This window comes from Cryptomeria japonica, chromosome 5, assembly GCF_030272615.1.
Source record: "Cryptomeria japonica chromosome 5, Sugi_1.0, whole genome shotgun sequence".
Lineage (NCBI taxonomy): Eukaryota > Viridiplantae > Streptophyta > Pinopsida > Cupressales > Cupressaceae > Cryptomeria > Cryptomeria japonica.
This window is the reverse complement of record NC_081409.1, coordinates 632,125,913-632,144,776: the sequence shown is the minus strand read 5'-3', so window position 1 is coordinate 632,144,776 and position 18,864 is coordinate 632,125,913.

Here is an 18,864-nt window from a genome sequence, read left to right as displayed (position 1 = left end):
AGCTCATCTTGTGTAAACACAATCTGAGCCTTGGGTGTTGTAATAGACTTGACCAAAGAATCCATATTATTGGATATCACTGTGGATGGGACATTCAATGTTTTCAAGGTATATTGTAGCATTCCATGATGATTCGAGGAAGTTTGAATCAAATCCCAAAGGGATATCTTGGTAGGAGTAGCTTTAAGTTATTCAACAAGATCATATTCCTTATCAAGGGTTTGTGAAATGTGAGGTGCTTGAGGAAGAATGAGTTGAGGATCAGGTAGAGAAGTTGGAACAACCAGAGGAGGATAAGGTTGCCTATTGTTTCTCGTATTATAGGTATGTGCAACTACATTATAACTCTCCTTAGTTAGTTGTCTAGCATAGCTATAAGGACTCTTATTAGGATTCCTCCCTTGAACCGTAATGATAGGTTTGTTTGGAGTGCTAAAGGAATCATGACTATATCCACCTTGAACCATGAAAAGAGGTTGATTAGAAATAGATGAATTTGGAGAAGGACAAGCACCTTGGAAAACAAAAAGAGGTTTTCTATGTTCATTCACATTTATCATATTTATTAACCTTTTAGATGCATTATTCTTGTTTGAAAGTTTAGGCAAAGACATAAAGTCATCAAGGGCATCATCCAATAAAGCATGGTTATAGTGATTGAAAGGTTTATCTTTGGACTAAAATGGAGATATAAAATCATAGAGGGAATTATAGGAGGCAACAATGCTGCTAGATGTAGTGGAGGAGTTGATAAGAATTTACCCATGAGAGGAATCATTCAACTTATCTTTCTCATTACCATGAAATGGCATAGTAACAAGGTTGATTAATTTTTGACAAAATGAGGGTTTAGAAGGCTTAGGGTTCAAAAAATCTTCTAGAGATTAATCTAATTCATCCTTACTAAACACATAATCAACATAATTGCATACATCATCGAAAGCAAGAACATCTTGAAAATAGAAATCTGACATTTTGAAATGAAAATTGTATGAAACTTAAACACACAATGCAAGGAAAATAAAAGAAATTTATCTTCTTCTCTTTTTTTTGAAAGAAAATGAAATAAACTAGATATACATCTAACAATGCAATGCCATGAAAATGAAATTGGATTCAAATCAGGTTCACCAAAGATGTGTAGGGGAAAAAGTGAGACAGAGTATGGAAACCCTAATCCTACTCTCATACACACTCATGAAATATGAAAGAGCCTGATGGACTTGAAAAGCACTGAGAGGGGGGGTGAATCAATGACACCAAAAATAAAACTACTTCAAACACTAACTGGTAGATGATCTTAACAAAACTTTTAAACACAATGCATGCAATCCAAAATGATATAACAACATCCACAATAAGTAAAACATCCACCATAACACAAGTGTTTGTACATGGAAAACCCAAATAGGTAAAAACCACGGTGAGATGGAACTAACAAGTTAACTATTTGCAGTAATAGATAACTGACCGGTTAGGGTCTACAAAATGCTCTGATAGGAGTGAATCCTATTAAAGATCCCAAAGCTTAGTTAAAGGCTATACCCTGTAAAAGGTAGTACCCTGTTAGGAGTAATCTTGGTAGAGGATTTCTAAATCCAAACTAATGGATCACCTTGTTAGAGGATTTGAACAATGAAGCTTGTTAGAGCTTACCTAGTTAGGGGATTTTAATTATGTTGTAATTGTTAGAAGACAACAGGATTTGTTTGATCTGTCTAAGTAGCACAATACTTCCTTGATCAGATCCTTTTAAGCGTATTCAACACTGCTTTTCCAACATACTCTACAACTTAACACTTTTTCCTTTGTACACAACATATCACTTCCACTCATACAAAATAATTCATTTTGATGTCAATATAAAGACATTTAGATTTCATGTCGGCCTCAAGAAATCATAACACAATTTCCTAGGTGCAGTGTATATGGTCAAGTGATCATAACTCATCACAAAAATACCGCCAAAACTTGTCAGTTGTGATAACTCATCACACAATCTATGAATATCAGTTGGAACACTTAATACCGGTTAGAGTTAAACCACTTGTCCTTGATGCTTCTGAGATAGTCTTCATTGGATCTTCATGTTGACTGGGACATGTATAACCAAGTGGTTATCTCCTTGCACATATCGGTTGTCACCAAATACCAATTAGAAATAAACCTCTAGTATATCGGTTGTTGTATAAACAACTTGAAGTATACCGGTAGACAATATAAACATATGTGCATGTATGTGTTTCATCAATAACAACATATGATGAATTCATTACAATCATCATCAAGCCAACAATCTCCCCCTTTGGCATTAATGGAAACACTTAGAAAATTTTACAACAATACCGCTAAGTGTGCTTACAAAAAGAATTTGTACACATATACACATACTCCCCCTTACTACATACATCATACAAAATTTTCAAGAATACATACATATTTCTACTCCCCCTTTGACAACAATGCCAAATTGAAAAATCTATATATATATATATATATATAATTTGTATCAAAGTGTTCAACATATACAACAATTTAAAAAAGTGAATCAAGATTCATGCATTGGCAATCCTCAGAAAAATTGCATTAAAATTCCTCTTCAATTGAGATAAAGCATGCTCCCATGTTTCCAACAAATTCTCAATGAACTCAAGTGTAGACATGATCTGATTACTAATTTCCTCCATGGAATCCAGTGAACAGGTTCCAGGGGTAGCTAAAATAGCTTCTGCATGCGTGTAGGCTCTCTATAGGATGTCCACTTGTGTTGTGAGTTGACTCTTCAATTCCTTTAATGGTCAGAGTCTTTTGGCTTTCTCAAGATCATAGGTGTCTAGCTTATTGTGAAAATCATCCATAGATTTGCTAAAAGCAAAAATAGAGTCTTGAAGTGGTACATATGTATTGCATATCTTCTCTAGTTCCTGCTTAGTTTCAGTTCACCTGCTATTGATACTAGCAAAAAAGAATGAAATACTAGAAGTAGATGCAAGATACTTCCCTCCTGTTTCAACAGCTTGCCTTAATAAATCTTTATTAAGTGATAGAGCCAGTTTCCCAATATCAATCTCCTTCATAAGTTTTTCACCTCGCTTCTTCCTATAACTCTTATCGGTATATGTCTGGGCTACTTCTTCAAGTGATGTAATTTGGTCAGATGCATCAGCAACTAATTGACCAAGTTTGCTAATGGGTGTTGATAGATGCCCTGTAGTAGTTTCTGGTAGCAGATTTGTCAAAATATCTACTACTTTGTGAATGGTTTTTGCTTCTATCCTTTGTTCCTTAAGTCTCTTCTTATGTACTCTAGATTGCATGCCATTTGAAATCTTCATCATTTCAAATGCACTCATATTATCAACATTTATAGGCCCTAAAATGCCTAATGAGTCATCTTCATCTTCATCATTCTGTTGTAGGACTAATGGCTTTGCCGGTTCAGAAGATGTTACCTTAACAATTGCTTTTTCTTGTTCTTTCTTTGTTTCTTGCTCAGATGACTGAGTACCAATGTTTGCATTAGATTCCTTTTGAATATCCTATGAAACCGGTGGGGATTGACATTTCTCAGGTTGATCTTTACTCCTTGTTGAGTTGTCAATTCCCCAACTAAAGTAACTTGTAAGATAGTGATCACAGGTTGTTGCATATCAAGTGCAATGATGTCTTTAGATAGATCAATTGTGTCTTGATTACCATCAACATCATGGATAAGAGTTTCATCATTGTCCTTGACAAGGTAGACAATATCAGCTTGCACACATCTTTATCCATTTTAGGTATATCATCATCATCTTGTTCATTCTGAGAAGAACGTATGAGCTCTTCCATCTGTTGGATGCTATAGGCTATCTGGTGATTTTCAGTCTTAATAATTTTCCTCTTCCCATTAAGTAGCTTCAATCTTCTTGATTTGAAAGCAAATTGGGGATTGTACTGATCAACTAAAGCACTTATTTCATCTTTGAAAAATTTAGGAAAATATTGCACAAGTATCTCATCTAGAATTTCTTTTTCCTCCTTTACAGCTTCCTCCCATTTATTCAAAAGAATAATATACAAGAAATTAGAGATATCCTTTTCAATATCATGAGGTAATCTAACGTAATGGCACAAATTATTGATTACCCGTTGAATGATTTGCCCCTTTTCATTTTCAGTGAAGGAATCAAAATGTTCTTTGACATTCTCAAATTTGTTCCTCCTTAATGTCTTCATTGTCCTCTCAAATAAAGCCTCAGGCTTGTAAGTTAAAATATCAATAGGCACAGTTGCCTTTGGCACATTTTTCATTGACTTGACTGTTCTACCAGTTGCTTTCATCTTCTTAGGTTCTTCTTCAGTGTCAGTTTCTTCAGATTCTTCTTGAAGAATTAACTTCTGACCTCTTTTCTTTGTCTCCTTTTTCATATACACCTTAGGTTCCGATTCCTTTTTGTTTTGGACACTCTGTGTCATTCTAGTACTTTTCATCACTAGAGGTGCATCCTTAGCTTTCTTTTTCTTACCTTTACCGCTTGTGGTTAGAGCAATACTGGTTCTAGCTTGTGCAGTCTACTCTTTAATTGAACTCAATTTTACCCTCTTTTTATCTACTGGAGATGCCAACAGGTTATTCGCATAGCCAAACAATAAGTCATAGTTAACCTCATAACTCATATCTTCCATTTCTTCCTCTCTAGGCTCAATTGCCTACATTAAACAAAAATCAGTGGTAACTGTAAAAACAATGTCTTTGGCAAAATGTTTTACCACATCCTCAGTAAATCTTACTCTCATGCTCATCTTCTTCTAAAATTCATTGAAGTATTTGTTCATAGCAGTAGAGAAAGTATTTCTTACAGCCTCGATGATGTTCTTGATCTAGGCAGATACAGGTAGATCCTTAGACCATTCAAGATCTCTGATTCCTGGTAGGAAATTCTAAAAATAAAAGAATAGCCATATCAATAACTATCCATATTTAAACTTTAGGCTGTAGTCATTCTTGATAGATTGTAGATTTAAAAACAGTTGGCTCCTTATGGCCTCATAGAGGTCATAATTTGTATTTTCAGCTATCATCCTATAAGAAGTATGCACTGCTTCTGATGGAACACTATTCATTCTGTTAGAGTAGAATACCTGGTAGCCTATGACCATAGTTGATAATTTTACCATTGGGTCTCTGATATTGTTAATAGAGAAGGTATGACCATCAGAGGCTGAACCAGTTAGGGTATTTATTGTATCTTTTAAAATGCGTCTCAACTGAGGTACTTCACCGGTTGAGTGAAAACCAGTTACGGCCTAAATGGATTCCTTGGTTAAGGTATGATTCCTCTCTAAGTACATGTTCTACCAATGAACTCTACTCAAGATAATTTGGATATGCTCTTCTTCAAAATCTTCAAGGAAGTAAGCCACGTTATGAAAACCTTTCTCGAAAACCCTAATATACTCTATTTGAATTTTCCCATTTTCATCACAAAGTGATTTCAACTAAAGAATATATTGATAGTGACTATAAATCCTCAATTTTGCAGTCAATGTAGCTAGACAAATCTCCTTTTACTATGACACCACTAGGAACTTGTGACAAAGCATTATAAGACACAACTTTTCTACTTTTACAACTTCCATAGGTTCTGACGTGATCATCAATTGCCCTACTGACTTAGAAGACAATGCCATTCAAGATAAACTAGATTTTGAAGTAAGATTATTAAGAAATATCTGATTTCAAGCACTGCCTCATTTATCGGTAGAATGCCCAAGTGCACACCAGTTCTATCATCTCCAACCTTCAAATCAACTTGATTACTAAAATCTCAATGTAACTTTGACTGAAATCAACTAATAATCTTTACTTAGCTCTGCAAATGCTCAAAAGTTCTCTCTCAAAAGCGTTAGGGTAAAAATAACAAAGTAAAAACTGGCTTTTATTCTTTTTACCAACTGCAATAAATGCTCTCTTGTTAGGGTTACAAACCCTAATTACACCACTCAAGAAGAAACTGGTTGATAACCGATTGACAAAAAATTATCAAAATTTCATGCTTCCAAATTCTCTTACCACTTATTTACTTCAAGGGGTCTGGAGGTGGATTTACTGTTATGCTCCCCTTAGCCATATGAAAAGGCTTAGTTCACCGGTGTAGGATTCTCTTCACTAGGTGAAGGAATAGCTTGCTCTCCAGGTGACTCATCACTCTTTTTCTTCCAAGTTAGATTCATTTCTTATCTTGTGTCTTCAATATTGACCTTTTGCTTGCCTTTCTGATCTTCAAAAGGGTTGACTGGTTTGCTCTTCCTGGATCTACAAAATTTTGTTAAGTGTCCCAGTTTGTGAGAGTGATAGAAAATCATACCAATTGATCTCCAAGGTCCTGCATTACCTCTCCTAGTTCTTCTTCTGCAGTTCATAGCCACATGACCAAAGTCGTTAGAGATGGTGCATATGACATTTGTTACCTTTTCCATCTCTAATGGACTAAACTAGTTGTTCTAGGGTCTTTTCCAGTTCATGTTGACCCGGTTGTCGATATTTCTCATCCAGTTTCCATTTGGTATTGGATGCATGTGTGGTATAGGATTGTTTGCTCCATATCTACATTCAACTGATCTATGTCCATACATTTTACATGTGAAGCAATGACCTTCAAATTTCTTAGACACATACCTAGCAGTAGTATTGTAGCTTACATTTCTATTAGGTTTGTCTCTACAAACATTTGCAATATGGCCAAGTTTATGGCAAACAAAGCAAACAAGTTTAAAGACCTTCTTACTGGTAGGCTTTTTGACCTTAGGAGTAGATTTGTTCTTAAGAGTGTTTCTCTTGGTACCGGAGGATTCACCTTTTTTATATGAGTGAAAACCAAGTCCGGAGGTATCACCTTTCATTCTTTGTGATTGGATTTGTTCATCTAGCAAGGCAGAACTCTTGTTGAACTTTTCTAGTTTCTCATTAGCTTCGGTGAGCTTCTTGGTGACATCTTCATTATGTTTTGACATGTTCTCTCTTAGAGATGATGTTAGTTCAAGATCTAGCTATAAGTTCCCTTTTTCTTCTCTTTCTACATTCAAATGCTCATGCATAGTGACATTTTCCCACTTGATCTTGGCAATCTCTTGATCTCTTTCCCTGATAAGATCTCCAGCTATTTTTCTGGCTTCCAATTCCTAACTCATGCAAATAATCAAGTTTTCTAACTCTCTCCTTAGATTTATTTTCTCAGCGTTTAACTTTTCAACTTCCTCGGCTAAAGCATCAATATTGGTCTCATCTGAAGAACTGTTATCAGATATTTCCAATAGTTGTTCAGTTAGCTCTCTCCTTTTGACTTATGAAGCTTTTAGTTTGACCCTAAGGTTTTCAATCTCATTACTGCTAGCTTCAAGCTCTCTAGCCATCTCAAAGTAGCTCATGTCCCTCATGGTGGTTTCAAGACTTCCTTCTAAGTGAATAGGCTTCAAAGAAGTTAGGCTTTGATACCAATTAATGGATTTAAAAAGCACTGAGACGGGGGGGTGAATCAGTGACACCAAAAATAAAACTACTTCAAACACTAACCGATAGATGATCTTAACAAAACTTTTAAAAACAATGCATGCAATCCAAAATGATATAACAACATCCACAATAAGTAAAACATCCACCATAACACAAGTGTTTGTACGTGGAAAACCCAAATAGGTAAAAAACGCGGTGAGATGGAACTCACAAGTTAACTATCTGCAGTAATAGATAATTGACCGGTTAGGGTCTACAAAATGCTCTGCTAGAAGTGAATCTTGTTAAAGATCCCAAAGCTTAGTTAAAAGCTATACCCTATAAAAGGTAGTACCCTATTAGGAGTAACCTTGGTAGAGGATTTTTGAATCCAAACTAATGGATCACCTTGTTAGAGGGTTTGAACAATGAATCTTGTTAGAGCTTACCCGATTAGGGGATTTTAATTCTTTTGTAATTGTTAGAAGGCAACAGGATTTGTTTGATCTGTTTGAGTAGCACAATACTTGCTTGATCAGATCTTTTTAAGCATATTCAACACTGTCTTTCCAACATACTCTGCTACTTAACACTTTTACCTTTGTACACAACATATCACTTTCGCCCATACAAAATAATTCATTGTGATGTCAATATAAAAACATTTAGATTTCATGTCGGCCTCAAGAAATCATAACACAATTTCCTAGGTGTAGTGTATCTGGTCAAGTGATCATAACTCATCACAAAAATACCACCAAAACTTATCGATGGTGATAACTCATTACACAATCTACGAATACTGGTTGGAACACTTAATATTGGTTAGAGTTAAATTGCTTGTCCTTGATGCTTCTGAGATAGTCTTCGTTGGATCTTCATGTTGATGTTGAGACATGTATAACCAAGTGGTTATCTCCATGTACATATCAATTGTCACCAAATACCAATTATAAATAAACCTCTAGTATACCGGTTGTAGTATAAACAACTTGAAGTCATACCGGTAGACAATATAAACATATGTGTGTGTGTTTGTTTCATCAATGACAACATATGATGAATTCATTATAATCATCATCAAGCCAATAGAGCCTGGGGAGGTGACACACTTTAGGCTACTTATTGTGTGGAAGAGAGAGTTGAGGATAACCTCTTAGTTTTTCTATTCCTTTGTTGTAAATGAGAGAGAGGAATAATGCCAAAATGTAGTCTAACCTAGAATGCAAGTAAGAAAGAAAATCTTAATCTGAGAATGTAAATGAAAGGACAACTGATATACTACTGAAAAGTACATATTAGAAGGCAAAATCAGAGCTACACCTATATCTAGAATCTGAGAAGAAATATCCAAGACCATGGTGCTACGCCACTGTCCTGATTCTACAAGTTTGGAGTTACAACTGACAAGATGGGTTTTGAAGCCTGTAAGACACCATTCTACCAAGTCCTACTAATAAAGGGCGGGACCATGACACCATGCCACTATCCTAGAAAGTACTAGGGCACCTTGCCACTATCCTGGAAAGGACTACAACACCACACTCCTATTCTTAGGGTTTTTGCTGAGATCTACAACCAAGAACTGTCCCTATGTGCTCCTATGGTCCCGAAACTTCCAGTGACTCTCGAATCCAAACTTGAAGCTGAAAAATAGGGTTTGGGGTGGCTATATAGGGTTTTTCCTTATTCAAACCCCTATTTTGGTGATTTCCACCTCCACAAATAGTTGATAATGTCCTGAAAATGTGTGAGCAAGAACCTTGTGTGTGTGCAACATCCAAAAATGAAAACAAACAATCTACATCAACCCTAAAGAGTAAACCCTAATTGCTTATAATTGACAAAGTGAGTTCTCTAAATCCATGATGCAAATTTATCTAAAGCATGAATATGAATCAAAATAAATCTCCTATAAAGACATGGAAACAACATGAAACCATACTCAACCCCAAGGGAGAGGTACAAGCCAATCTTCAGTCGGTGATCTCCTATTGTTCTCCTACATTTTCAAAATCCCCCAATTGATAAAATGATGCTTGATAAATTTTTGGTGGATGGATGTTGAATTTTGTTGAAGACTTCAAAGATCTACTCTTTTGCTGCAAAGAAATCTCTTATGCTCCCAAAAACCTCCTCTTAGATTCTTAGAAGAAGACCCCTTCAAATGAAGAAAGAGAGCTCTTAAGTATGAAACCCTAGATCTTAATTTCATGTTTAGGCCAACCTAGGATTTGAATTTTCCATTGATCTTTTGGGGTTAAGTATTATTATATCATAGGATTGTGCTCCTGAAATTTTGGGGAAAAAGTCGAGGACCATGTGTTCCCACCACAGTCTGACCAACTTTTCACCAAATTTTCAAGTCCATTAGATAGCATGATATTAGAGCGCATCCCAAAGTTATAGCTAGTTTCAAGATATTTTGATATGTGAAATCAGGCCTAAACAATCGAAATAAGATAATTAGGGTTTATGATTAAATGATTTATTGAAGGAATAAGATGAAAAGGGGCACACTTATGGTAAAGGGCCCAACTTTATAACATGTAAAGTGATGAAACATGACTTTAGATTTAATTAAATTAATTAAATAAATGATTAAAGGGGAATTAGAAATGTAAGATGTGAGACACACTAAAGCAGGTGCTAACCTTAGTGTGAAATTGTACCACCCTAGCAAGGCTGTACAATTCACAACACTACATCATCAAATATTCTTTGATTTGCATAAAAGCTTCTTCAGACTTTTGATCCCATTTGAATGGAACATTCTTGTGTAAAAGATGAGTTAATGGATGACATCTATCTACTGATTGAGAGACAAATCTTCTAATTGATTGCAATCTCCCTTATAGAGAATGCAATTAACTTATGTTCCTGAGCGACTCCATTTCCATGATAGCTTTTACCTTTTCTAGATCTACTTCAATTCCATGAGCTGATATAATGTACCCAAGAATTTTTCCAGAGGTTACTCTAAATGCACATTTCTTTGGATTCAATATTAATTGTTATTGTTCAAGCTTGTCAAAGATCTTGACCAAGATGTTCAAATATTCTTTCCTTGTATGAGATTTTGAAAGTATGTCATCTACATAATCTTTCATAAATGTATGCATCATATCATGGAAAATTGTTGTCGTGGCTCTCTGATAAGTTGCTCCTGCATTCTTAAGCCCAAATGGCATAACATTCTAGCAGTAAGTACCCCATGCACAGGTGAATGTTGTCTTTTCTTGATCTTCAGGGGCAATTTTTATTTGATTGTGTCCTGAGAATCCATCCATTAATGAAAACATCTCATGTCCTGCTAATAAGTCTACAATTATATCAATGTTGCGTAATGGGAAATCATCTTTAGGACATGCCTTGTTCAAATATCTGAAATTAGTGTAGACTCTTATGCTTTTATTTGACTTTGATGTCGGCACAATGTTTGAGACCCATTCTAGATAGGCAATAGGTCTTATGAAACCCACATCCAATAATTTCTTTATCTCTGCTTTTACAAGGAGAGTGGTGTGTGGATGGATCTTCCTTAGCTTTTTTTTAACCAGTTTTTTTTTGGATCCATATTGAGATAATTCATGATAAGATCTGGATTAGGTCCTAGCATGTCTTCATAGGATCAAGCAAAATGTATATGTCTTTGTTTGAAGAATTACATGTAGTCTTTCCTCTCTTCATCTAATAATGATGCAGCAGGATTAAGGACTTTGGGGTCCTTTGATGTACTAATATTTATTACTTCTATTGGCTCTATTAAAATAGCAGATCTCTCCTAAAAATATGCAGGGAGGGTCTCAAAATTTCCATCTTCTAGTGCCTCAAGGAGGTTTTCACCATCAAATACGTCCTTTATTTTTCCTCTTGATTGATCTAGTGTTTCCATAAAATGGTTTTCAGCACTATGTCTTTTTCCTTGTTTTATTTCAATTTTGCGATTGGAAAGTTTGGCACTCTCCTGACTATAAGAAGCATTACTAGATTCTGTGGTGGAAGATATATTAGGTGTTATTGGTTCTATGACATTAAGATATATGGCTAAATCATGATCATTGGAAAAGACATCCAATTCAGGGTTTTCTAAGTTATCCCAATCAATCAATCCTGGATGAAGCAGGGGTAACTCATAGTCATCATCATTGTTGGGTGTTTCAAGGTTCATGGCATAATAGTCATAGTTTGGCATAGACTAGGTAATGTCATAGATAGAACTCTCTTGAGGATAGACTCTCCCAAGTGCTCTCCAATCAGCTCTAACAAAATTAGGATTGACATTTTGTGATTCACAATAAAGTGATTCATCATCTGACGTTTGTCCCTCGAACGAATGGATTATATCAACACATACATCTTTGATACTATAGGTTCCCTCTTGATCAATTTCAATAAATTCATTTGGATCTTTAAGTTGGCATACTTGTGCACATGACATAGAGGATTATTTTGCTATCTTTTTTCTTCTCTCGAACTCAGCTTCTTTTGGACTAATAGTCAATCCTTCTTGACTATCTATTAATTCTTCCTAGGTGCTTCCATACCTTAATATTGTTGGCTCAACATTTGATGTAGATCTAATACTTTGTTGATCTTCTGATGATTGATCAATAACTGCTTGTGTTTCTTGTGGTGTTACTTCTTGTTCTTTTTCATCCTCTTTCTTTTGTTGTCTTTCATATGCCTCTTTCCTCTGAATTGTGATCTCTTCTTAGCTTCTTTACAACTCTATTCTTTGTTTTGTGAAAGATGAGTCTTTATTTGTAATAGCTACTTGTTCTTCATCCTTTTCTTCATTTGATATGTCAGATGATGGATCTAGACCCCATTCATATTTATTTGAATTTGTTTTTGAACCATTGTCTAAAATCACACCACTATATCTAACAGGAATGTTATATGGTGAGAAGAGTTCTCTCATTTTGGCCATCTATTCTTTCACTATTTCTGGAATATCTTGATTAGGTTCCACACTTGTTTGTATTCCTTTAACATGTTTGCAAGATTCTTCTTCTCTTTTGATTGCAAATTCATCCTACTATTTCTCATATTCTTTTTGTTAGCTACTATTTATGTTGCTTGGTGTAGCCTTTCTTGCCATGGTTCATCTTTAGGGACTACTTTCTTTCTCCATCTTGGATGTTGATAGTTATATTTCTTTTGCTTTGATTTAGGATATCCAAGTCCTAATTTATCTTCTTTAGATTGTGTGTGAGGACAAATAGGTTCTGAAATACCTTCTTCTCACTTACCAATTGGTCATTTTCCTTCATATCCAATTTTTTGCATGATCTTATTGTTAGATAGTTCAAATAATTAGAAGACAACTGAGAGGGGGGTGTGAATCAGTTGTCACAAATTACAAGAACCATTAGCAATTTAAAATTTAATACCAAAACCTAAAACATTAATATCAGAATAGAAGATAAACCAATTAAGCATAAACAACAATCATAGAATAAAAGTCATCCACATAACACCAAGAATTGTACGTGGATAACCTTGTAAAGGGAAAAACCATGGTGGAAAGCCTACCCACATTCAGATAATACTTCTATAGTAAGTATGTGAATTACAATGAAGGGGCTTGCACTTGCAGGAAGGCCAATAGCCTAGAGCACACTACTTATCACAAAAGGAATCTCACTGACTACATATAAATCCAGACTACAATCTGAAGAACTATTGAACTGCAAAAGATAGCATCTCCTATGCCTGAGTATAGTTTTGGTTAAGCTCAATACCGGAGGACTAAATCCTCTTAAATAAACCCAATTCAATCTCCAATGATCAACCAACTCCTCTGCCTAAATGATATTACATTATTCGCACATTACATTCCTTGACCATGACCTCTAACAATAACCGTGATGACCTACAATGAGATCTTACATCTATTTATACAAAACCATAGACCATAAATAATCAAGTCAGCCACCAAATAATAAACCAATTACATAATTGCAAACCATGTCATCTTTAGACCAAACAAATAATATCAACACATAAGACATCTCGGAAATACATCCATAGGTCCTATCCACACGTTATATTAAAGTTAGTCCATAACCTAGATCAACCGAGACCAAGTATAGGTCCACACACTTCAGGAATGATCTCCAACTACCAAGTCTCGAACATGATCACCAACAACATCCTGAAACTCCATGAGAAGCTACACCAACACCACTTATGCAATTCATCAAAGATCTCCATCAAAAGCTATGCTAGTGAAACCCCCACCAGAACTAGAAACCAATATTCTAAGCAAGCAGAATAGCATCCAACCACCAGACCAAAACCAAATGACCAAATATGAGTATAAGTATCATGAACAAGCTGATTCCATCATCAGACTATACTGGATCTTACTGGATCATGAGGGATCCAAGTTAATCAAAAATCACTCAACCTACCAGGACTAGAAGGATGTCGGTAAAGAATCCAAATAGCTAGTGTTGGCATCAATGAAAAAACATCAATGTAAAACATAATCAATTCCTCCAAATGGGCAACAATCTCCCCCTTTGGCATTGATGGCAACACTAGATTTGAAAAAACATCTAAGTACCAAGAAATACCAAACAAGTCTCCCCCTATGGAAGGAAGCCAACAAATTCCCACATATAGCTCTGAAAAACAATATCTCTCCCCCTTTCTTTTTCTTTTTCTTCCTTTCTTTTTCTTTTTATTTTTCACATCAATATCACTCTCCCTTTGACATCAATGCCAAAAATTTGATAGAAATATCAAATATAAAACATAAGCCTCTGAATCAAAAATATGACTATTCTTCCTGAGCGGTAGCATCCCACATCAGTGTCGGAATGAATAATATCTTTGATAATGCATGTCGGACTGATGCCAAACCACATCAATCAAGTCGAGCTATATGTGAAGATTGGTTGTTGTTTGGTAGCATCACTCTCCCTTTGACTTGATAAGTTGAAGATTGGTTGTTGTTTGGTAGCATTTTTGTCATCATTCTTATTATTTGACCAAAATTTAGGTTTGTCATTGTTATTGTTGTTGTTGTTGTTGTGATTGTTGTTGTTGTGATTGTTGTTGTTGTAGGAATTATTGTAAAATTTTAACTCTCCTTTCTTTACCATTGCATCTTCTATCTTTAGACCATTTTCGATCATCTTAGCAAAAGAAGAAGGACATTTCATTTTAAGACAGTAACTCATTTCATTGATAAGGTTGTCAATGAATATGTCCATTTTCTCTTGATCGGGTACATCTCTTTGACATCTATTGAACATTCGTTTCCATCATTGTAAAAATACCATGAAAGGTTCACCATTCTTTTGCTTGACATTACATAAATCTAGCATTGTTATCTCATTTCTTACATTGTAGGAGTATTGTGAGATAAATTTGTTAACAAGTTCTTTAAAATATCTAATTCCAGATGGTAGTCTTGAGAACAATTAAATTGATTGTCAACTTAATCTTCTAGGGAATAGATGCATCAAGTAAGTTTCATGTGCAAATTCCATACTCATAGTGCAAAATTACCTAATGTACTGATCTTGAGGATCAGATTTCCCATCATATTTATCATATTTAGGAATTTCACAATGTTGTGGGAATGGTATCATGTTTAAACTTTTGTCAAAATGATATGGGAAGATATCCTCTAAAGAATATTTCTTGGAACTCCTCCCATTTTGCATGTCCTACATTTTTTTATTGTAAGGTTTGCATTTGTTGAGCGAGAGTTAGCAAAGGATTATCAATACGGGTTCTCCTTGTATCTTCATAAGTTCTTCTGTTACCGCACTCTCTTCTTGTATCATCATGGTCTTTTCTTGTTTTATCTCTCTTGTTTCCTAATGATTTACTTGATTTACATCCTCATTATTTGGATCATCAGTGTTATGATTGTTACTCATCTCTGCATCTTGTTTCAAACTTTCTATGTTAAAGTCTTGTGGCAATTTAGCTCATGATTTTTCCAACATTAGAAGGTATTTTTCCCTTTGTTTCTCCAATAACTTTTCCATTAGTTTGTCAAATTTAAAATCTTGTTCAAGGTCTCTAATAGTGTTATTGACCGCTTCTTCATCAACATCTGTGTATCCAAATTGATGAAACATTGGATTTTCTCCTTCCATTTGTTTTTGTTGTTTTTTGAATTGCTCGTATTGAGCTCTAGTCCAACTAGAATGTGATTAATTCAAAAACTTTCCAAGTTTTGACCTTCTAAATACAACTCAATAAGTGATTATTGGTTTAGGAAGATAAGCTTTGTTGTTTTACCACTATTACTAGTGCATTGTGATAAAGTGTCTTGTTGTTGAAAGGAACGTGCTTGCAAAAGTTCTCTGTCAAATTCTGTCATGTAACAACGTAAATAGTGATGAAAATAGTGTAGGAATGTCTTATGTTTTAACAAGATCTTGTGATTGATATACAAGAATCTTATCCTCTTTAGAGTAGCCTTATAAGTGGGTTTTCTTTTCTTAAGGCGATATTTAAAAGTCATATAAGAATATAATGGTTTACAAGTTTATTTGATTCCAATGTGAGTGCAATATTTATTTTGATATAAACTAGGTTCAAATAGGAATGATATATCCAAGATAATGAACAAAGGTTGATATGATCAAGTTTTGTGATAAAGAATTTGATATATCCTGATGAGAAATTGATAATGATGTTGATTTTTGCACTTGAAATGGTTGAATCACTAACTTTTTGAATGTTTTATGCTTATGAAAACCTTTGGAAATAGCCTGTTGGATTGGTAACTTGATTATTTGACTAGTTTGAAGACCTGTGATAGTTTTTGCTCAATTTGGAATAATGTTTTTTCAAGTTTTTGACCATTTTTTAGAACGTTTTTGTAAACATAATGTTTTGAAAAATAAAATGCACAAGCAACCACGAATCCTATGGTAGGCTGAGAAAATAATTGTTGAATCTTACATGGGGTTTCTCCCCAGGGCTACTCTATTTAGAGTAGATATTTAGGTGCTTGACCCCATTGGATCCACCCTCGACACTCACTTCTTTAGGGAATCCAAGCACCATTTTCCATGAAAACTCCCCATGGAAAACTTCATATCTCTACTAAGAATCGTATATGTGTGAGTCGCTTCAAAGGTCCAACCTCCTGCACTAAAAACTAGAAGGTTTTTGGCAACTAGATACAAATGGTTTTTAGTAAGGGCTTCTGGTCATGTGGCCATACATGCAGAACTTTACACTCTATAAATATAGAAGGTTCCTAGCCTACAAAAGTTATGCTACATAGGGTTTATGGGGAAACATAATGTCAGTATGCACTAATCAGCACATGTTGTCTCTAACTTTTGTCACAAACATAATTTATTTAGAGTGGATCAGAAGGACTTGGTATTAGCTCATTTCCACTTGGGTTGTTCCCCTCTCATTGGCCCCCTCAAGAAAGCTCAGGAAGGCAAGCCCTCTAAAGGTTACACATGAAGGAAACAAGTCTGGTTTTCTTATCACTATATGAGGGTGAGAGCATACTCGCCTACTACTTCAACAAACACGGAAGACAAACGTTTATTTTAAGTCTTCTAAGAAATCTATGTGCAACTACTTTAAGGAAAAAACTCAAATGCAATTTGCATGTTGTTGATTATCCTCCTAGTTAAACTAGATGAACAAGATATGATATTTTATTTGAAAGAAACCTTAATTTAGCTAAGTGAGGAAATGCATGAAATTTGCTCAAATCAACCCTACATGAAGATAAATCAGTATTTTTTCAAAAATTTGGTCTTGGGCGGACGAACTTGCAAATGTTAGCTAACAAATTGTAAAAATTTACCTTAGCAGATTATATGTTTGACAGGGCAGAGCATATGTTCAGCAAGGCAGAGCATATGTTCGACAGGGCAGAGCATATGCTTGAATGAATAATAAAAGCACTACCTCAAAAACAAAAGCGCTAACCTATGCTAGAAAAGCGCTAACTTGCATTACAAAAGCACTAACCTACATTTACAAAAGTGCTAACCTGCATTTCAAAAGTGCTAACCTACGTTACAAAAGCATTAACCTACGTTAGAAAAGTGCTAACTTGTGTTACAAAAGTGCTAACCTACGTTTCAAAAGCGCTAACCTATGTTACAAATGTGCTAACCTATTAGATGAATGCACTGCCAAATTTCACACAAGCATGAAAATGGATTACAAATACCTTAAATTGATTTTTAATAGAATTAGATAGGATATTAGAAGGATATGTGTGAGGCCTCAACCCCATGGTGGGCACCAAAAATGTTGAGGTTAAAGTTGAACTCCAAAAAAATGTCCTGAAACTTGTTAGTCCATCATAAAATATAAAAATAAAAGCTACAGGAAATTTAACTTCAACCAATGAAGTAACATGAAGTAAATGAAATAAACAGGATTATACCTTTCATGATTTACACCTCATTGTGTCCTAACTCCACTATTTCTGGTTACAGATAATTTGCTCTCAAACAAGCCCTAGGAGCTTCCAAGATGGCATATGAAGAATGGATTGATAGTTAACTGATACTATGATATGCATATGCAAATGATTTAAGCTAACATGATATTAAGATATGATCAAAATTCTAAAATTGTTAATTTCTTCAAACTTAAACTCACAGATGCAATATGAAAACTTATAGAATGACTATATGATTAGCTATTAGTTTCAAAATGGCTTAGGAGACTTCTTTTTATAGATTTTTTAGTGCATGAGCTTAGGTGGCATAGATCAACGATCATGATTGAATCTTGCAAATTGGATGGCTATGAGCAAGAGGTTGAAGGTTGAGAGAAAGGGGGAAGGAGAAGACAAGTGCCACTCATCTCACCTTGACTGAGTTGAAGACTTGAGATGATATATGATAGTTGGAGAAGATGTAGGAATGAGAGGACAAGTGAACTCAAGTCCTCCTAAGATATAGGGATGTTGGAGAGAATATAGAAGAAAGTTAAGAAATATGTTTACGTACACAATATCTTAATTATTTTGGAAGTTGGAGATAAGTGGCTAATAAATGATTTTATTTTATTTTATTTTGTTGAATTAATTTAGCCACATGATGGATGAGTTGGCAAAGGAAATATGAAGTGGAGATGGAAAGGTGAGTTGGAAAAGGGACTAAATAATTAAGAAATTATTTAATTAATGAGACTATAGGATAGTAAATAGAGGAATAATTAAATATTAGATATTTAATTAATTGATTAGAAGAAAAGGATATAACGAATTAATTAATAAAATGTTTCAGTTAAATTAAGTAATAGGACATGAAATGAATTATATAAATTAATCTTTTCAAACTAACTATTTAATAGAAGAATAATTATTAAATAAATATAAACTATTTATTTAATTCCTCATAGCCAATTTTATGTGTATGCAATAACAA